Source organism: Aquarana catesbeiana, linkage group LG01 (assembly GCF_042186555.1).
Source record: "Aquarana catesbeiana isolate 2022-GZ linkage group LG01, ASM4218655v1, whole genome shotgun sequence".
Lineage (NCBI taxonomy): Eukaryota > Metazoa > Chordata > Amphibia > Anura > Ranidae > Aquarana > Aquarana catesbeiana.
In genome coordinates, this window is record NC_133324.1 from 189,471,904 (window position 1) to 189,494,908 (window position 23,005).

Sequence of the window (23,005 nt, forward strand, 5' to 3'; positions counted from 1 at the left end):
CATTTTTTCCTGTTAATAGGGCCTCTGAACTATATTGTCAGAATTAAAGCAGTATTAAAACACAAAAGCAAACATTTAATTCATTGTAGCTTACCAAGCAAGTCTGCTGTTTTCACAAGCTCTCCAGCAGAATGTATCATTTTACATGGATGAGACAAACCACTTCTTAACTCTAGGATTGATTAAAATGATCAGCTTTTATTTACTCACACAAAGTCTTTATCCCAAAAGGAAAAAAAACTGTTTGTTGTAACTGATTATAACGTGTGAGGTGGAGTTTAGCTTCAATTTGTTAGTGTAATTAAATATGCTAGTACATTTAACATTACCCTCCCCCTAAACTGACAATGCTGCTGTATGTTGTGCCTCCATTTCTTATTCCTCCAGCGTTGTGTCTGACTAATACAGGAGGTGTTACTGGCCAGATCACCAGGTGAAAACAGAGGGGAAAAAGCCAAAGAAAAGAAAACTGATGCAGCCACCACATCTAATGATTGGAAAGCTGCAATATATTAAATTTTAAAGCATTACTAAAGTCTGTTTTTTTTTTTTTTTCTTTAAAAATAATACACTTATTTTACCTGCTCTGTAAAATAATTTTGCACAGAGCAGCCTGGATCCTCCTCTGCTTGGGTCCCTCCTCCGCGCTCCTTGCCCCTCCCCCTGTCGAGTGCCCCCACAGCAAGCAGCTTGCTACGGGGGCACCTGAGCCAAGCTGCACTTCCGTGTGTCCATTAAGACACAAAGCTGCGGTTCAGCCCCACCCCCTGTCTCTTCTGATTGGCTAACTGACTTTGATTGACAGCAGTGGGAGCCAATGGCGCAACTGCTGTGTCTCAGCCAATCAGGAGGGAGAGTCCCAGACGGCGGAGGCACTCATGCACATTGCTGGAAAGAGATGGGGCTCAAGTAAGCATGAGGGGGGCTGCAACACATACTGTAGAAGGTTTTCTATCTTAATGCATAGAATGCATTAAGATAAAAAACCTTCTGCCTTAACAACCACTTTAAGTTTTAGGTTTAATACTACTTTAATATAACTTATTGAAGTGTGAGGAATGTATCACTTTTTAAAACATACACTCAACTTTATCTATCAGATACTAACATGTCTATCTGTGTCCACTTGTGTCTGTTTTTTAGTGCGTTTTTAACATCGATTGTGGTACATTTACATGAATTTTCATTATTAATTTATTGGGTATCACAGCACATGAAAGTGCATAGAAAATTGGACATGCCTCAGTTTTCAAACTGCACAACACCGCATAAATAAAAACAACTTTACTGAATACCATTGCTTCTTATGACACAACCGTTGTTTTGCTATAAATGAATAAAATGCAAATGTTTATTTTTTTATTTTTTTTATGCAAAGGTGTATTTTTTTGTCCTGTTTCATTTATGTCAGGGTTTCTTGTACACACCACAGTATTTGTGGTAATGTGTGAAACAACTCATTAAACACTACATGCATTGATAGCCAGTCTTTACAAAACCTTGTTACATCTTTTTTTACATTGCAGTGTGCTTCATACATACTTTTTTAGGTTACAGGTCACAACTGGAGACAAACTTAAAGTGTAAGTTCACCTTTAGAAAAAAATCTGTAAGGTAAACTTACAGAGGACCCCCTCCTTACACCCCCCCCCCCGGTCCTGCTGACCTGGACCACAGCAATCTCCCATTCTAAGCCCCAGTATGTCTGCGTCAGGAGTCCGGGGCTTAGAAAACCCCTCAGCTGAATGTCAAAAACGTACCTCCTCAGGAGGGACATTTCGGAGCATTCTAATTGGTCAGCGTCATCACATGGGCGGCGCCGACCAATCAGAAGACGCACAGCCCGTCCTGTCAGCTGGGAAGAAGAAGCGTGGATGCTGAGGGGATGTCTAAGGCCCGGACTCCTGAGGCAGATATACCAGGGCTCAGAACAGGAGATTGCCGCAGTCCAGGTCAGCGGGATCGGGGGGGAAGGGGTGAAACCCTGTCACTGGACCATTTGTTTCAGCAAAAAAAATACTCATAAGAATATATGTGCATTTAGGTTTTTTAGTCATATTATTCAGTTGTAAAATCCTCCCTTGTATAGACATCAAAAGTCCAAAAGACTGTTGCATGGACACCGTCATCTAATGCCTAGTACATACGATGAGAAAATAGGATGAAAAATACCACTTTCGGAGTGATCTGATAATTTGATTGTTCGTACACAGCATTCGAGAGACAATCATGACAGTTCATGCAAAATTATCACAAAGGACAAGCACAAAAATTTTTCTCAAACGATAACACAACGAAGGATTTTCGTGTAATTAGTATGGTATTTGTATGAAAAAAGGACCAAGACCACGCATGCTCAGAAATGAAAGAATATATTACAATACAATAAATTACATTACTTCCAAAGTTGTATTATGTCTTATGAGGATTTTCGTAAATTTAACAACCTATTGGTTTTCGATATAAGACTAGAATGCAGATATGATGTCAGGAGCCGCAGCAGACCCAGAGCAGTTACTTAACCACTTACGGGCCCCCCGCCGCAGTTTTACTTTGTTACTTTGAAGAGGAGTATAGTTGTTTTGGCAGCAGCTAGCTGCCAAAACCACGGTATCCTCTTCTTCAGCGGGCGGTCCGCTTTCAGATAAAAGTGGACTCTGCGACGGATTCGCCGCAAGATCACTTTTATCGGCAGCAGGAGAGGGGCCCCCTCCCGCCACGCTCCGGTGCCCTCTGCCGCTTACCGGAGCCGTCTCCTGGCTTGGTATGGAGACAAGTGAGGGGAAGATGGCCCCCCACCCATCCCCATATCATTGCAGGGTGGGAGCGACATCAAAACATCACTTCCGCCTATAGCTCTAAGGCCCCTTTCACACTGGGGTGCTTTGCAGGCGCTACAGCTCTAAAAATAGCACCTGCAAAGTGCCCTGAAACAGCCACTACTGTGTCTCCAGTGTGACAGCCTGAGGGCTGTCACACTGGAGCGGTGCACTTGCAGGATGGAAAAAAATAGCGCAGTTTTACCGCCGATGCACCCACCGCCCCAGTGTGAAACCGGCCTAAGGCCCCTTTCACACTGAGGCACTTGTAAACTGCCAGTAAAACACTGAGCACTTTTGAAGAGCTTTTCAGGCGCTTTTGAAGAGCTTTCTATTAATTTCAATGGAGAGAGAAGTTTTTTCACCACCCAGCCAGCGCACTGCCCCAGTGTGAAAGCATTCATTGATTTTAATGAAAATAGGTTTTCGTGAGCTTTTCAGGCGCTTTTCTTAGTGTGTGAAAGGGGTCTTAAAGGGCCATTGTTTAATCTTTTTTTTCATTACATTTTAGCGTAAATATAAGATCTGAGGTCTTTTTGACCCGAGATCTCATATTTAAGAGGTCCTGTCATGCTTTTTTTCTATTACAAGGTTTACATTCCTTGTAATAGGAATAAATGTGACACATTTTTTTCTTTAAAAAAAGAACAGTGTAAAAATAAAAACTAAAAGGTAAAATAAATAAGAAAAAAAAATGTTTTAAACGTGCCTCGTCCTGCCGAGCTCGCGTGCAGAAGCGAACGCATACGTGAGTAGCGCCCGCATATGAAAGCGGTATTCAAACCACACACGTGAGGTATCACTGCGATCGGTAGAGCGAGACCAATAATTCTAATCCTAGACTTCCTCTGTAACGCAAAACATGCAACCTGTAGAATTTTTTAAACGTCGTATACGGAGATTTTTAAGGGTAAAAGTTTGTCACCATTCCATGAGCGGGCGCAATTTTGAAGCGTGACATGTTGGGTATCAATTTACTCGGCGTAACATTATCTTTCACAATGTAAAAAAAAATTAGCTAACTTTACTGATGTCTTATTTTTTAATTCAAAAAAGTGTATTTTTTCCAAAAAAAGTGCGCTTATAAGACTGCTGCGTGAATACAGTGTGACAGAAAGTATTGCAATGACCGTCATTTTATTCTCTAGGGTGTTAGAAAAAAATATATAATCTTTGGGGGCTCTAAGTAATTTTTTAATTAAAATGTTTTTAACTTGTAAACAACAAATCTCAGAAAGAGGCTCGGTCCTTAATTGGTTAAGTGACACTCTACAGTATTCCCCTTCCCTCCTTCACTGGCAACTACATAGAAAGTTATGTAGGGAGGTGAAGGGTGGGACAAAGAAGCCAGGACAAAACGATGAGTAATTAGGCATTAGAAGAAAAGAGGGCTATGACATGCAAGTAAGAAGGAAGGGGGTGGGGGATTGGCTCTCCTTGAGTAGTCAAATTTTTGAACAAGTTTAAAGACACGTTGCAAGTAAATAAACAAATAATTCATGGGAAGGAAAAGAAAAACTGCAAGGAAGCATGTAGAATACTTGATTTCTCTGTGCTTTTACAGTTAGATTGACCATGCTTCGAAAAATTCAGTCTGATCTATTCTTTTCAACTCACACCACTGTAAGATATTGGTGTAAACTGGGATTATAGAAAACAGATGCTGTATCAGTTGTGGATATATTTTTAACTGATTCATGACAAATGTCCCCATACATGTGTAATAATATCTCTCACCCACAGGTGGTGTAGTGAGCAAGCTGACGTTGTGTTTTAAAATGGCTGCCGCATATTCAATTGACCATGCGGTTGTGAGGGGAAGTGCAACCATGTGTTGCTGATATCACCCAAAACACGACCTGTGAGTAGTCAAGAGGAATGACTACAGCCTGTGGGTAGTCTCTAGTATAAAGGACTATAATAGAGTCACTAGCGTGCTGTTCAGGAGAAGTCTGTTTGGAAGGAAGGCTGCTTTGGAGCTGTGGAAAAGGCCAATCATGCAGCAAGGATTTCTCATTGTCCTGTTTGCAGTGGAAGCTGTTGCCAGAGTTAAAGCGGAGTTCCACCCATTTAAAAGTCAGCAGCTACAAAAAGTGTAGCTGCTGACTTTTAGGCTGCTTTCACACTGAGGCGTGGGGGCGTCGGCGATAGAGTGCCGCTATTTTTAGCGGCGATTTACAGTCGTTATAGCTGCGCTATTCGGGCACATTTAACACCCTGCTAGCGACCGAAAAATGATTAAAACCGCCCACAATGCGCCGCTGCAGTGGCGGTTCGGCAGCGCTGCCCGGTGTAAACACCGCTCCTACAGTGCTGCAAAGATGCTGCTTGCAGGACATTTTTTACCGTCCTGCAAGCGCACCGCTCCAGTGTGAAAGCCCTCGGCTTTCACACTGGGATAAGAGGAGAGGTTCTTTACAGGCGCGATGCAGGCGCTACTTTTAGCGCTATATCGCCTGTAAAGCACCTCAGTGTGAAAACAGCCTTTATAAACAGACACTCACCTGTCCCACAGTCCAGCGATGTGGCCGTCCGAAGCCTCGCTCCTCTCCATGGCGCCAACATTGTAAGTGTGGGCACCTGGCTGTGACAGCTCGTGGCTTCACAGCCGAGTGCACACTGCGCATGCGCGAGTCGCAATGCACTGTCTTTAATGGCTGGGCAATCTTCTGGGACCTGTGACGTGTCCCAGAAGATTGCAGGGAGGGAGGGGGAAAATTGCGCCCGCTCGTGGAATGGCAACAAACTTTTATCCTTAAAAATCTTCATAGGCAATGTTTAAAATGTCTACAGGTTACCAGTTTTGAGTTACAGAGGAGGTCTAGGGCTAGAATTGTTGCTCTTGCTCTAACGATCGTGACAATACCTCATGTGGTTTGAACACCGTTTTCATATGTGGGCGCTACTCACGTATGTGTTCACTTCTGCACGCAAGCTCGTTGGAACGGGGTGCTTTAAAAAATATTTAGTTTTTTTCTTATATTTTTTACTTTTAATTTTTTATTTTGACACAGTTTAAAAAAAAATTGGGTCACTTTTATTCCTATTACGAGGAATGTAAACATCCCTTGTAATGCCGCGTACACACGAGCAGAATGTCTGACAGAAAAAGTCTGAAGGAAGCTTTTCATCGTATATTCCGATCGTGTGTATGCCTCATCGGACTTTTTTTTCCGAAAATTCTGATAGACCTAGAAATAGAACATGTTCTAAATATTTCCGACGGAACCAATTCCTATCGGGAAAAACGCTTGTCTGTATGCTGTTCCGATGGACCAAAAAGGACGCATGCTCTAAAGCAAGTACGAGACGGAAGCTATTGGCTACTGGCCATTGCACTTCCTTTTTCTAGTGCAGTCATACGTGTTGTACGTCACCGCATTCTTGACGATCGGACTTTGGTGTGATCGTGTGTACGCAAGACAGTTTCAGCGGAATTCCGCTGGAACTCCGTCAGAAAAAACCTTCAGAGTTTATTCCGACGGGAAAACCGGTTGTGTGTACGCGGCACAACAAAAAAAAGCATGACAGGACCTCAGATCTCATATTTACACTAAAATGCAATAAAATAAATAAATAATTGGGAAAAAAAATTCTCCTTTAAGAGCTATGGGCGGAAGTGACGTTTGACGTTGCGTCCGTCCTCCCACGCCATTGTCAGGAACCATGAAATCAGACTGAGACAGAAGTACAGTTAAATCACACTTGTTTAATAATAAAAAGTAAAAAGAACAAACTTAGTCAAAACATGGCCAGTTCAGTAACCGGAATGGATAGTCAGCGAAGCCAGAAGTCAGGGATCAAAGTAGTGGAACAGCAAGCAGGATCTGGAGCCAGAAGGGATGTCAGCAAAACCAGTCTTTAAACAGAAATGCAGGAGATGTTTCTTGTGATGTTGACCAAGGCGAAGGCAGAGATTCTCTGGACTGGACGGCTTAAGAAGGCAGGACTGACGAGCAGGATGTGAACAACAGCTGAGTAACTGTGGCGAGAGATGGGAGCTGGCAATTAGTCAACAGCTGAGTGGCCAGCTCAGAGAAGGAAGGGCTGAGCCCAGCCCTGACAGTACCCCCTCCTCAACGACCCCTCCCCCTCGGAGGACCACCAGGCTTGAGGGGAAAACGTCTATAGAAATCACGGAGGAAGACAGGGGCATGTATGTCCAAGGATGAGACCCAAGATCGTTCCTCCAGACCGTACCCCTTACAAAGCACCAGGTACTGTATGCGCCCACGGAACCAACGAGAATCAACAATGGACTGTACTTCATACTCCTCATGGTTCTTAACTTGTACAGGGTGAGGACGTGACACAGAGGTGGTAAAGCGGTTGCATACCAAAGGTTTTAATAAGGAGACATGAAATACATTCAAAATACGCATATTAGAAGGAAGGTCTAACGCGTAAGCCACTGGGTTAATCCTGCGAAGAATACGGAAAGGCCCAATAAACCAAAGTGCGAACTTCAGTGGGGGAACATGAAGTCAGAGGTTGCGAGATGACAGCCAGACCCTGTCCACTGGTAGGAAGGCGCAAGCAGGCGCCTGCAGTCAGTATGGAGTCTGTACCTATCATTAGCATGACGCAAAGCCTCCTGGACTTGTGCCCAAGTGGAACGAAGATCACAGAGATGCTCCTCTAACGCAGGAATACACTGCGGAACAAACGAGTCAGGCAACATAGAAGGTTGGAAACCATAATTCGCCATAAACGGGATAATCAGGAAGAAGAATTCAAGGCACTGTTGTGAGCAAACTCTGCCCACGGTAATAGGTCTGACCAGTTGTTATGATGGTCAGAAATATAGCAACGTAGGAATTGCTCCAAGAACTGATTAGCTCGTTCTGCGGCCCCAGACTGCGGGTGATACGCAGAGGAGAAAGCAAGCTGAATTCCCAACTGTGCACAAAAGGCTCGCCAGAACCGGGACACAAACTGATTACCCCTGTCCGAGACAATCACCTTGGGTAGCCCGTGTAAGGAAAAGATCTCCCGAGCAAAAATGGAAGCCAGTACCTTAGAAGTGGGCAACTTCTTAAGTGGAATACAATGACACATCTTTGAGAACCGGTCAACCACCATAAGGATAACTGTGTTGCCCTGGGAGTTGAGTAACTCCACAATGAAATCCATAGACAGGTGGGTCCAGGGCCTCTCTCCATTGGGTATGGGTTTTAGGAGGCCCACTGGAAGGCGTCGTGGAGTCTGACTCTGAGCACACACCGAACAGGGAGCTACGAAGGCAGTTACATCAGCACGAAGACTAGGCCACCAGAATTGTTGGGAAATGGCCCAAAAGATTCCCCCAGGGTGGCCAACAGTCTTGGGAGAATGGTAAGTCTGGAGCACAGCAGTATGGAGACTCTCTGGGACAAAGCAGCGGTCAGGCGGAGCATGGACCTGAGCAGCAAGAATTTTGTCACCCAAAGGAGAAGTGAGACTGGTGCGAACCGTAGCCAGAATATGATCAGGAGGAATCACAGGAACCGGAACCGACTCCAACTTGGAAGTGGAGGAAAATTGCCACGACAAGGCGTCAGCCCTTACATTCTTAGTACCAGGTAAGAATGAGACAATGTAATTGAAACTTGACAAGAAAAGAGCCTATCACACCCTTAGGGAGAGAGGCGTTTAGCCTCAGACAAGAATGTGAGATTCTTATGGTCAGTAAGAATGAGAACCGGTACAGTGGTACCTTCGAGGAGATGTCTCCATTCTTTCAGGGTTAAAATGATCGCCAACAGCTCTCTGTCACCAATCTCGTAATTGCACTCCGCAGGAGAACCAGGATAGAGCAGAATCTCGGAGACCAAGGGAATGTAGTTTATTGAGAAGGAGCGGGTGGTCAATAATTTCAAGGGACGCAGAGAGGTCAAGTAGTAGGAATTCGGAGTTCTGGCTGTTGGTTTTAGCAGTTAGTAAATCGTTAGTGAGTTTTAGTAAGGCAGTTTCTGTGGAGTGCTGCGAGCGAAAGCCAGACTGTAAGGGGTCAAGAAGGTTATTTTCACTGAGGTAGGAGCTAAGACGGTTGTAGACTAAGCGTTCTAGAAGTTTAGAGGTGAATGGGAGCAATGAGATAGATCTTAATTTGGGTTAGGTTGGTGGGGTCCAGTGAGGGCTTTTTAAGTATGGGAGTGATCTGCACTTGTTAGAGGGGAGGGGAAGGTGTCACTAGAGAGGGAGAGGTTGAAGATGTGAGTGAGGGAGCATAGGATAGAAAAAGAGGATGACCGTAGTAGTTGTGAGGGAACAGGAGCCAAGGGACAATTGGTTAGGTGGGCATCTGAGAAAAGTTTTGTAACCTCTTCAGTAGTAGCCAATTCAAAAGAGGAGAGTGTTGAATGTGCTGTTAAGCAAGGTATGTTGGGTGGGGAAGATGTACGCACAGTGGAGGTGTCCTCACGAATTGCATCAATCTTGTCTTTGAAGTGATTGGCAATCTTTTGGGCAGTGAGTGAGTTAGTGGGTAGAGGGGGTGGGGTTCGAAGCAGAGAGTTAAAGGTTTAGAAGAGCCGACAGGGACTGGATGACAAAGTATTAATAAGAGAGACAAAGTAGGCTTGTTTGGCAGCATGGAGGCAGGAATTATATTTTCGAAGGGCAGATTTATATAAGTGTTACAGGCATTTCGTTTTACACCACAGTCGTTCAAGAGCACAACAATGTCTCTTGAGATTTCTAGTGTTGTCAGTTTGCCAGGGTTGTAACGGTTGGGGCCTGATTCTACGTGTGGTTAGAGGAGCAAGTGCATCTAGTGATGATTTGAGCAAACTGTTGTAGACAGAGGTGGCCAGGTCAGGACAGGACAGGGGAGAGATTATGTCATATAGATGGTCAGTAGCAGAATAGAGAAGAGAAGGGTTAAAGTGGCAAAGGTCCTTTCTGGTCATATCAGTCAGGGGCTTGACCAGAGCCGAGAAGTTACGAATAAACTTCCGATAATACTTGGCAAAACCCAGGAAACGCTGCCGAGGACGTAAACCCACAGGTTGGGGCCACTGTAGGACTGCCGAAAGTTTCTCTGGGTCCATCCAAAAACCAGCAGTGGAATTTAACCTGTTCATGATGGAACTCGCACTTCTCCAGTTTACAATAGATTGTTCTATCTTAGTTTCTGAAGGACACGAAAGACATCTGTGTGGTGGCTCTCCAGGGACTTGGAAAATATGAGGATATCATCGAGATAAACCACCGCACATAACTGCAACAAATCTCGGAAGACATCGTTAATAAATTCCTGGAAAGCTGCCGGGGCGTTACAAAGGCCAAAAGGCATTACGAGGTACTCATAATGGCCTGTTCTGGTATTAAACGCAGTTTTCCACTCGTCTCCCTCCATAATTCTCACAAGATTATATGCTCCTCTCAAATCAAGCTTCGTGAAAACCGTTGCTCCCTTGAGGCAGTCAAACAACTCCATAATTAATGGAATCGGATAGGCATTCTTAATCGTGAAACGATTGAGACCCCTATAATCAATACAAGGTCTCAGTTCACCACTCTTCATCTTCACGAAGAAGAAACCAGCACCAGCAGGAGACAAGGATTTGCGGATTAAACCTTGAGAAAGTGCATCTGCAACATACTCCTCCATAACCTTATCCTCCAAGACCGACAAAGGGTAAACCCGGCCACAAGGAGGTCAATTGAGCAATCATATGACCGGTGTGGAGGCAAACTACCTGCTTGACCTTTGTCAAAGACTTCGCTAAAATCGCGGTACTCTTCTGGCAGGGAGGAGAGTGAAGAGGTGCACAGAACCTTGGCTACCTTCTGGAAGCATGTCTCACTCCAATGTGGTGACCAGGAGAGAACCTCAGCACTGAGCCAATCAAAAGAGGGGTTGTGCCTCTGTAACCAAGGATAACCAATAACCAGGGGAAACGGGTGAGGAAACAACTTGGAATTGGATTATCTCATGGTGAAGAGCCCCTACAGCCATGGACAATGGAACCGTTTCATGAGTCACACGGGCAGTCTGTAGAGGTCTCACATCAAGAGCCTCAATGGCAAGTGGAGTGTCAGAAAAAGTGAAAAAAATAATTGCGCTTCAAAGTGTCTAAAATTGTAATAAAAAAGCAGCGATGTCTAAATGTGACACAAACACATAACATGAACAAAAGAAAAAATTGGATGACTCGCGCTATATAGATTGATGTATGTGTGGCCAAATTTGCCACACAAAAAGCACTAAATACAACCAGTATCAGTGAATATATAAACCATCTGTGTGGTGATATATCACAATCAGTGCAAACAAATAACAAAAATTATCAGTAAAAACATAAATCATCAGTGCAATAATATATCGCAATCAGTGCAAACAATTGAAAAAATAAAGTCCAAACGAAATATACTGAAAAAACCATGTGGAAGAGTCAAAAGTAGTCCATAAAAGGAACCCAAGACAAGGTGAGTTGGCAATCACAGGTCTTTCAACCGCATGGAACCTCAAATGTGTAGAACCACCACCAAAAGTAAGAGCCTGGCCGCTTACCAGAACCCCATGACCCCCCGTTACAGAGGGTCTGAAAGGGCTTTTGAGATCCTAGTAGTCCGAACTTCCCAGGAACGGAGATGGAGCAGACATGGGAGTGGAAACTGGAAAAGGGCGTCAGGTGCTGGAGTGGAAATGGATGGATCCACAAGAAGGGGGCTCAACCCTCAGCATAGTGGTGTCATCATAGGAGAAAAGAAAGGGAGGGCTCCCATAGTGTAAAATCAGATGGTAATTTATTGTAGAAAAAAACATAAACACTCACATGTAGGTAAGACAATCAACATCAAATGGAAAAACGAACTGTGGCACCGGCCGGATGACCACAGATAGCTCGTCCTGTTGGGTATACAGCGACAGTGGGAGGTGGCGCGATGATGCCGCTCAGCCCTACGCTGCGTTTCGCAAAAGAATTGCGTCTTCCAGGGGCACGAGCTGCTCATCGCAACACCTCCCTTAAATAATAAGTAATAAGCCTCACCTTGGAATCCCCCACACCGGACCTCCGCATTAGCCTCGAGCGCATAAATAGCTAGTGCGCATGTGCGGAAGAGATCTAAACTTCCTAGGGAGCCTAGAGCGTCCCTGACCTCAGCGCTACCGCGCATGTGCGGCCCCATTCGATATCACGTCGGAGGATAGGTCCCGCCCGCTTAAGGGAAAGGACGTCGAATCCCCGTGCGCATGCGCGAGAAACCTGACGTTGGTCTCTACATATAATATGCAAAGGGGCAGCCTTATATATAGCGCGAGTGGAAATTGGGTGACAAGAGATACGATGTGTGAAAAATGGGAAATGGCATAAGTTAAAAAACAAACTAATATTGTGTGTAAAAAACGTCTTAAGCCACATCATCAGATTCCTGTCAGTCAGATCGCTCTCCCAAAAAGAACATTCACAGCAATCCTTGATGTTGGCACTTAAATGTTGATAGAACTGGGGAAATATGTTATTGTGAAGCAAATATAGGATGTAGCAAGTCTATATGAATAGGTTTGCTAATTGTGAATAACATATATTAAAACAGTCTGGGCGTGAATGGTGACACGCACAAGCTGAACTAAAATTGTGTTGTGAAGGGACATGAACAAATAACAAACAGCGACCTCTAGTGGCCATAATAAAAATACACACCCTCAACGCCAGACTTCTCATATATTAGATGGTCAGACGGCTATGTGGGTGAGCATAAATAGATAGATACGAATAAATAAGCCTAAAAAGGCGTAAATAAATCATAATTAAATTAATGTGGGGTGTAGGGAATGTCTATAACCACAAATACGTTTTCAGAGGCGACCCCATCCAAAAAAAGGTCACCCATAACAACCCACAGTGCTGGCATGTAATACATGATTATATTGGGGAATGCTCATCCCAAAAAAGTTGGTATGGCAAAATTTGGGTATGTCAAATTAGAACGAACTCCCCAACTTAAGAACTAAAAAATAAATATAAAATTTATGGGGCCTGGGTGATGACACATATAGGCTCAACCTAGAAAATGGTCATAAGGGGACATAGAAATGTGAGTCCCTGACAAAACGACCCCTAGTGGCCATCCTGAAATCCTCATGTAACTTAAAAGTAAATATAAAATACCTATATAGGTACATGGAAAAAGAATTTTAATTAAAAAAATATATAAACTCTATAGGTACTGCAATCTTAATCTGGACACTAATCGCAGGGCATATCCGGTGGTCTGGTGATGGAGATCCAAGTCAAAATAACCCCACAAAAAATATTCTAGACATTAGTATACAAAAAGAAGAGAGAAAGCCATATAAAAGAACATCCCGTAAGTCAGGCATTATTAATGAAGGCATTAATATCAGTATCTACGTTCATACCATATGGTACATAACTTTTGACCTTATATATCCAAGACATCTCTGACTTGGAAATCTCCCTAATCAGTGAGCTACCCCGCCAATGGGGTTTATATTTGTCTATGCCCACAAATAATGTCTTGGAAGGGTCCCTGTCATGGAATTGATCGTAGTGTCTGGAAACGGGATGTTTATCATACCCTCTTCTGATATTTCCTATGTGTTCCTTTAAACGAACCCGTAGGGCCCTTTTGGTCCTCCCTATATACTGGAGACCACACGAACATTGTAGGAGGTAGACTACCCCTTCAGAGCTACAGGTGATGAATGGTTCAATGTCGTGTGAATCTCCAGTACTGGTGGATATGAATGACGTAATACGTCTTGATCTGTTGACATTTAGGGAGCACACCTGACATCTCCCACATCTATAGAACCCTGTTAGATTTTACAGGAAAGATCTGTTTTCCCGTGGATGGTCCTGAACTGTAGGTGCTATCTTATTTCCCAAGGAGGCTGCTCCTTTAAAAATCACTCTGGGTCTTGGTGGTAAGAGGGCTTTAAGGGTCAAATCACTACCAAGAACATGCCAGTGTTTTTGTATTAATTGTTTGATGGCTCGATGTTGTACTGAATACGTAGTGATGAACGGTATAGTCTCCAAAACCTCATTCCTAGGTCTGGGAACTTCAGTTAACAGAGTGGCTCTATCCCTGTCCCTTGCCAATTTCACGGCCTGTAAGAGGGAAGAACGGTCATATCCCTTCTCCAGGAATCTTCCTGTTAGAGTAGATGCCTGCTGATCGAAGGTGGCTATATCTGAACAATTGCGTCTAAGGCGCAGAAATTGTCCATATGGAATGGCCTTCAGCCACGGTTCGTGGTGGCAACTGTCTACAGAGATATAGGAATTTCTGTCAGTGTCTTTAAAGTGTGTTGACGTCACGAACTGTCCTTCCAGGATCTGGATCTTGAGGTCAAGGAAGTGGATGGTTTCCTGGCTGGCTTCAAAATTTAATCTGATGCCTCGGTCATTGATATTGAGGGTATTCATAAATCTGTGGAGTTCAGTCTCCCCTCCATCCCATAGGAGGAGGACGTCATCAATATATCTAGCCCACAGGAGCACCTCAGGTCTCCTGGGGGCGTCGATGAGGTCCTCCTCCCATTTGGCCATAAAAATGTTGGCCAGGCTCGGAGCGTATTTAGCTCCCATGGCCACGCCACGGTCCTGTCGATAGAACTGCTGTTCGAACCAGAAGTAACTATGGCTCGCAGCGAAGTGGAGTGTCACGCAGCTGCAGCAGAATCGAGTGCTTCGATACAAAGGCAGCATCAATGAACAGGCCTGCAGCCCCAGAGTTGATTAGAGCCTGCATCTCGATGGACAACTGAGCCCAAAAAAGGATAACCCGAAACCAGGGGCTTATCCTTCTGGATGACTGGGGAAGAAACAATGCCACCTAAGGTCTGTCCGTGACGGGACCTCAAGGTTCGGGCGTTCACTTGACGGGTAGGACAAGACTTCAAAAAGTGACCTGCCTGGCCACAATAAAGGCACAATCTCTCCCTCCTCCTAAAGGTTCTCTCATCCGCAGAGCGACACGTAAAGCCCAAGTGCATGGGTTCATCTTCACTGACTGACTCGATACCAAGAGGCATGGGAGGTGAGGTTGGCACGGGTGGGACTGCAAAGCTCGGAGACAAACGTACAGGAGGCTTCCACAAGCGCTCCTTAAAAGAGAGTCTTTCTCTGAGTCTGGAGTCAATGAGGATGGCAAACGTGATCAACTTCTCCAGCTCAGTGGGTATATCTCGGGCTGCTATCTCATCCTTGATGGTATCTGAGAGACCATGAGAAAAAGCAGCCACGAGGGCCTCATTGTTTCACGCAACCTCTGCTGCCAGAGTATGGAATTCAATGGCTTAGTCGGCAACATTTCGATGAACATGAGGCACTTGGCAGCAGAAGTGGAGCATGCGGGAACATCAAATACCCTTTTAAACAAAGCCCCAAACTCAGGGTAGCTCAAGACAACAGGTTTTTGCATCTCCCATAGAGGCCAAGGCTCTCTCAGAAAGCAAAGATATCACGAAACCTAGTTTGCTTCTGTCCGTGGGAAATGCCTGGGGCAGCATGTCAAAGCGTATCTCAACCTGGTTGAGAAACCCTCTGCATTGGACTGGATGGCCCCCAAATTGCTGGGGAAGCGGAGCGGAACCTGACATACCTCTTATAGAGGTAACACTCGAGGCGGGTGCCTGCACAGAAACTGGCTCAGCAGCAGGGTCGGCCTGCAACATAGGTTGTACCGGGGCAGCTACAGTGGGAGATTCCAGGTGAGCCGTGCGTTTGTAAAGCCACGGCGAACTGATCCATGCGGTAATCCAGTTCATTCAATCTGGAAAAAATATTACCAACAAGTGGATTGACTGCATCTTCTGAATTCATGGCTTTCGCCTATTGCCAGAAACCATGAAATCAGATCGAGACACGACGGGCAGGGGGTGGGCACCTCTCCCGCCACCGATAAAAGTGATCTTGCAGCAAATCCACCACTTTTCAGTGTAAATATGGGATCTGAGGTCTTTTTGACCCCAAATCTCACATTTAAGAGGTCCTGTCATTCTTTTTTTTTATTACAAAGGCAGTTTGCATTCCTTGTAATAGGAATAAAAGTGACCCATTTTTTTTTAAAAGAACAGTGTCAAAATAAAAAAGAAAAGGTAAAATAAATAAGAAAATTTTTTTTTAATTTTTAAAGCGCCCTGTCCCGCCATGCTCATGCGCAGAAGCAAATGCATATGTAAGTTTCGCCCGCTTATGAAAACGGTGTTCAAACCACACATGTGAGGTATCGCTACGATCTTTGGAGCCAGAACAATAATTCTAGCACTAGACCTCCTCTTTAACCCAAAACTGGTAACCTGTAGAAATTTTTAAACGTCGCCAATGGAGATTTTTAACTGCCAAAGTTTGTCACCATTCCACGAGGCGCAATTTTGAAGCGTGACATCTTGGGTATCAATTTACTTTACTGATGTCTTATTTTTTAACTCCAAAAACTGTATTTTTTCCCAAAAAATTGTGCTTGTAAGACCGCTGCACAAATATGTGTGACATAAAGTATTGCAATCACCACCATTTTATTCTCTGGGGTGTCTGAAAAAATATATATATTTAATGTTTGGGGGTTCTAAGTAATTTTCTAGCAAAAAAAAAATATTTTAACTTGTAAACAGCAAGTGTCAAAAAGAGGCTCGGTCCTTAAGTGGTTAACACGCCTGCTCCCCATTCACACCTCAGACCTTGTAACACTAACGAGTCACATGACACCGGGTGAGAAAAATGGCTAATTGGACCCAATTTGGACATTTTCGCTTAGTACTCACTTTTGTTGCCAGCGGTTGAGACATTAATGGCTGTGTGTTGAGTTATTTTGAGGGGACAGCAAATTTACACTGTTATACAAGCTGTACACTCGCTACTTTACATTGTAGTAAAGTGTCATTCCTTCAGTGTTGTCACATGAAAAGATATAATAAAATATTTACAAAAATGTGAGGGGTGTACTGATTCTGTATATGTAAAGATATATATATATATATATATATATAGATGGATATATATAGATGTATATATCTATCTATATATCTATATATATATATATAGATAGATATATATATTGTTAGGACTGGATGTTATCTGTTTGTCTTCATTTTCAAGCCTCACTGATCTCAGCTAAAAATAAATCGAACATTTTTGTTCAGCTGGCCAAAAGGAACGATCACTTTGAAAAAAGAGAGATCGGGGTTAGGACTGGAATTTATCTGCTTGTGTTCAATTTTCAAATTTCACTGACCTGAGCTAAAAATTTTTTTTTTTTCAGTTGGCCAAAATTAACGGGTACTTTGGGAAAAAAATGCCTGTTAGGCTTTATAAATATAAATAATAAAAAAAAATATAATAATAATAAATATAATATATATTTATATATTGATATACATTCAATCAGCACAGTCATTTCTTGATTTCCAAGGTTGTCCTTAATTTCACACCGGGATGCTTATTTCTGAAGCCATTTTTTTTTTCCAAAGTGACTGTTAATTTAGGCCATCTGAAAAAAAAAAAAGTTGGATCTATTTTTAGCTGAGGTCAGTGAAATTTTAAAATTGAAGACAGGCAGATAAAATCCATTCCTAAGCCCCATCTCCAGCCGCCCTCCCCGGGCATTTTTTTTTCAAAGTGACCGTTAATTTTGGCCAACTGAACAAAAATTTTGGATTCATTTTCAGCTCAGGTCAGTGAGATTTGAAAATTGAAAACAAGCAAATAAAATACACGCCCCCTCCAATACACCTCTATGCAGTGAAATGTGGGGATTCACTCTCCAGCAGTCATACATTAGGATAAACAACATGGGGGCATTTCGTCTGCAATACAGTGCTGCTGGCAGGAAATCTGCTGAACAAACAATTTGCAGCAGTACGGTAAAGCAAGGTGCAGCCCACCTGACACTGATGGCATGTCAGAAACCATGAACCAGACCGAGACAGAAGTAAAATCACACTTGTTTATTAATAAAAATAAAAAGGTAAATAGAGTAAGCGTAGTCAAAGCATAGTCAGAGTCCAGTAACCGGATCGGGTAGTCAGCCAAGCCAGAGTTCAGTAACGAGATCGGGTAATCAGCCAAGCCAGAGTTCAGTAACCAGATTGGGTAATCAGCCAGGCCAGAATTTAGGGATCCAAGTAGAGGAACAGCAAGCAGGATAAGGAGCCAGAAGGGACGTCAGCAAAGCCAGTCTTTAGACAGGAACGCAGGAGATGGTTTCTTGTGATGTGACCAAGGCTAAGGCAGGAATGAAGTGAGCTGGAGACCTTTAAGTAGGCAGGACTGACAAGCAGATCCACAACAGCTGATTAACTGTGGAGAGAGATGAGAGCTGGCAATTAGCCGACAGCTGAGCAGCCAGCTCAGAGAAGGAAGGGCTGAGCCAGCCCTGACATGACATCATAGTGGCAGAGATTTCTGAGCTAAGGTAAACAACCTCAGTGTTGGCTGTGTGTCAGTTTGAGCTTGACTCTTGTAGAGAACACACCTGTGTGATCTGTTCTGGGAATTCTCTTTCGATTCAATAGGTGAATATTCAGATATCTTTCTGATTAGCTAAGCAAATACTTTTATCTAAATTTCTTTGTCCCTTTTCTATATTATTTGTGACAAATTTGGAAAATGACCCTTTTTAAAGTGCTTGCCATTTTCTGCTTTCTACACCTGGCATTTGGTGTAGAATTTGCTCATGCCCGGCCATTGTACACCTGGAGGTGAAAGCCGCTCTAAACTGGTGATCCCATGTGTGGTCACCACCAATAATCTCTCTGGTGCAAGCAGTGATGGGATCGAGTGGTGTATGACTCCAGAAGGAGTTGGTCCCTACACACCTATCCTGTACCATAATCAGGGCAACCTGCAGAAGCACCAAAGTAAAAGGTTTTATCTGCGTCTGACTCGCTCACATGAAGAGGATTGCTCCTTGGTGTCAGGGCAGGGCTCAGCCCTTTCTTCTCTGAGCTGGCCGCTCAGCTGTCGGCTAATTGCCAGCATCTTCTCTCCACAGTGACTCAGCTGTTGATGATCTGCTCATCAGTCCTGGCTACTTAAAACCGTCCAGCTCACTTCATCTCTGCCTTCGCCTTTGGTCACATCTCAGAGACTTTCTCCTGCGTTCCTGTTGAAGACTTGCTCGGCTGATGTCCCTTCTGGCTCCTGATCCTGCTTGCTGTACTACTACGTTGATCTCTGGCTCTCTGACATTGGCATTGGCTGACTACCCGATCTGGTTACTGAACTCTGGCTATGTATTGACTACGCTTACTCTGTTTACCTTTTTATTGTTATTAAACAAGTGTCATTAACTGTACTTCTGTCTCGGCCTGATTCATGGTTTCTGACACTTGGTCATCAGCCCGGTCCTGCAAAGAGACAGCAGAACCTACGAGGTCCGCCTCACCATGGACAACGTCCAGCATCACCCATTTAAGAAGGTCATCATTCACGTGGCTGGTAAGTGTTACAGGTTTTGGTTAACCCTTTCCCTGCCAGATATTTCCCCCAAACAAGGTAAAATGCACATCTTATACTCAAAAATCATCAACACAGGAGACGGCTGGTCATTGAAATCTGATGTACTGTATCTCACCATCACCTCTCACACTATACACCTATAGGGACCATTACACTATAGACCTATAGGGACCATTACACTAAATGGTGACAGTTGATACTTTTAAATTTGCAGAATATTTATACAACTGTTTATCAAATATAAATTTTCAGTATAAAAATAAATTCGATTCAATGAACTCCAACACAATGAAATCTCCCTATCTGATATAAAAGTCAATAGATACCAAATCTGTCATGGCTCACAATTGTACGCCCCATAATGATCCAAAGATACCTTAAACACTTTATAAAACCTTCTGAGATTTGGAGTTCACCATAAATAATGGCGCCAGAATCGTTTCTCTCACTTGTGAGACCTGCACGGCAATATTCCACATGTGTTGTGCAATTGTTAAATATGTACACATGTGCGCTGTACATGCACGTCTGTGTGTATATATGTATATGAGGGGGGGACTTAAATTCAATTACTTATTTTTACATTTTTTTATTTAACTTTATTACTATAACAAAGACGATACATGAAAAGCCTGTAGAAGTGGTGGGGCAGCTGTACAGCCGGGAACCGGTGTTCTGTCGAGAAGTGCTCCCCATCGAATAGTGCCGGGTATGTACTGCACATGCGTCGTACAGAACAGCACAACAGCTGATTTGCCGATCAGCTGGGTTGACGTAACCAGGGCGCATGCGCACATCATAGAAGGTATCTCTCAATGGGAGATACCGTTTCACAGGCACAATTTAAACCTATACAAACAGCGGGGGAGACCGTAGTGTTCACATTGTGCACCACTGCTGCTGGAGGGTGGCTAGTGGCTGTGTTGAAGAACTGGTTTTGTCTGTGTTGCAACCCACCCTTTCACACAGGCAAAACCAGCCGTTCAACACAGCAAACCCGCCCTGCAACATGGACAAAACCGGACCATCAGCACACTGTAAAGCCGACCGCAACAGCGATGCACAATGTGAGAACTACGGTCTCCCCCCGCTGTTTGTATAGGTTTCAATTGTGGCCGTGAAATGGTATCTCCCATCGAGAGATGCCTCCTATGATGTGCTTTTACAAGCAGTGGGAGGAAACGTAACCCCCCCCCCCCCTCCCGCCATCTTCTGTGGTTTTCTCGGGCTCTCCTGTCCCACCGGGGAACCCAAAAATGCAGCCAGTGGTTCCGCTAGCTGACTGTAGAGCTGATCTGAGACCAGAATGGCTCCAACTATCTCTATGACCTAAGAAACTGGAAGCTCCAAGCATTTCATGACTTCGGTTTTGCCGGATTTAAACAGTGCCATTGGGAAATTGGGAAAGCATCTTATCACACCAATCTTGGGGTGGTCAAATGCTTTAAGGGTTGAGGAGAGATCTAGAGTCTAATAGATCCCACATTTTTTTTAAAAGAGTACCTGTCAACACCTATTGTTATCATAGGGGATATTTACATTCCCTGTGATAACAATAAAAATGATAAAAAATAAAATAAAAATGAAAGGGATAGTGTAAAGAGTGAGACAAGATAGGTGAGCGGTTTTGGATTGGGTTAACAGCCACAGTGTTGAAGATGCCACATTGGTTAGACATAAAAGCTGAAGACATACAGCAGTCTTTCTTATCTTCAGTAATGTTCATAGTCATGATAGTCAATAAAAAAACTAAGATTTGAGTTCAACAAAAAAATAATTAGTGGGTAGGGAATTTGGCAATCCAGCTGCAACTTCGGGCACAGACACAAGATCCCCTCCATTTAAAAAGTACAGCTGAGGTGGTTTGGGAAAAGCCTTCCTCAGGATCAGTTACACCCGAGAGAAGGGTTTGGCGGAAGGTATTGTGCTTGTATCTATTATACCATCTACAGCTGAATATAGTTTATTGAGAATAAAAAATGATTATGGTGGAAGTGGGAATAATTAGGATTTCACTGAGAAATGATGATGTGGTGGCTAGGTAAAAAGTTTAGCATGGCTTATTTGGCTTCCCTTCCCATTGATTACAAGGAAAATGAGAATAATTACTGAATTAAAAATCTACCTCTGAATAAGAAATTTTATACTTTCCTTTAAAAAAAAGCGTGTTGCATTTCTAGGTCATGGATATACAAGGCACCTTTTAAAAATTTGCACAAAACATAAAAGCTTCCTTTTATTTAATTTTTTTCCTTATTTGATTTGCTTTTCCAAGTAAATTTGCCTTAGTGGGAACAGCAAATTAAAGACAGATAACACTACTTATGGAAAAGGCAGACTAAATAAATACACTTATAATAATTATGACTACTTCCCCACATACAGATGTGTTCTGTATACTTTCTTCTTCATTACACACAGCTGAGTTCTGTATACTTTCTGTGCAGAGACAACACCACACCAAACACTGTTGTGTGTCCGGCATTCGGCACTGCCAAGTCTATATCTGTTAAATAAAGCTGACGTCACCATCAATGGGTGGATCATATTCTCTGGCCTCTACTGCCATCTATTGTATACCTTGATTTTCTCTTTCAAAGTCAGTATTAAGTTATCAAATACTAATCGAGCAAAAAAAAAAAAAAAAAAAACAGAATTTTATTGACACTTGTTTTAAATATTTGGAAATTTTGAAAATTAAAAAAAAAAAAGACACAAGGAAAGAGTTGCATGGTACAGTGATTACCATTTTTTCAGTATAATAATTGACACTACTGAAATTTTTAACCAATCATTTTTGTTTTAGGTTTTACGTATTTCTGGTACAATGTTTTTTATTAAAGTATGAGAAAGGGAAAAACCCAGATAACGAGTTCCCACGCAGGGGATATGTACAGAAACATAGGAAAAAGGTTTACATTAAAGCACATAACGAACATTTTTTGAGTGAATTTTATCGACTGCCATTGACCTGTCAGCCAGGGCCGGCGGTCAGTGCGCTATGCCCAAGCCATAAGGCCCAGGGGCTAAGGCAGACAAAAGTGAGCGGAGTTGTCCGCAAAACAGGGTAGGGGGAGACAAACAAACACGAGAAGAGAGGAAAGAAGAGAGAAAAAAAGAAAAAAAAGGGGGGGAAAGAACACATGTACAACAACGGAGGGGGAAGGAGGAAGGGATATAAGAGTAGAACAGAGCGGAGGGCGAGAGGCCCAGAAAGAGAGGAAATGGGAGGGGGAAAAAGAGGTCCCTCAGGCTGGAGGCTAGTTCAAGTTGATTTTACAGACCTAGACTAGTCGGATTTAGGTTGGGGAGTGTGTAGGACCACCACGGGGCCCATACCTTAAGGAATTTTGCATGGGAGTCGTGGAGGACACTGGACATTTTTTCGTGGATCACGAGGGTCGTCAGGGAATTCTTCACCTCTGCAAATGAGACAGAGGGTTTTTTCCAAGCCCTCGCTATTGTTCGTTTGGCGGCAATAAATAAGTATGTAGCTAGTTTTTGTTGATGAGAGAAGAGGCCCGGGAGCGGGCAATGGAGTAATGCAAATTTGGGGTTTTTGCGGAAAGGAGCATGAAATAGGGAGGAAAGAAGACCAAATACCCTTGACCAGAAGCCTATAAGACGGGGGCAGGACCACCACGTGTGCAGTTCATCTCCTCGTTGACCACAACCTCAAAAGCATCTGTCATTACATGATGGGTTTGATTTGGTGATACGGGCTGGGACCCAATACCAGAGCAGGAGGACCTTATAGGCCGCCTCCAA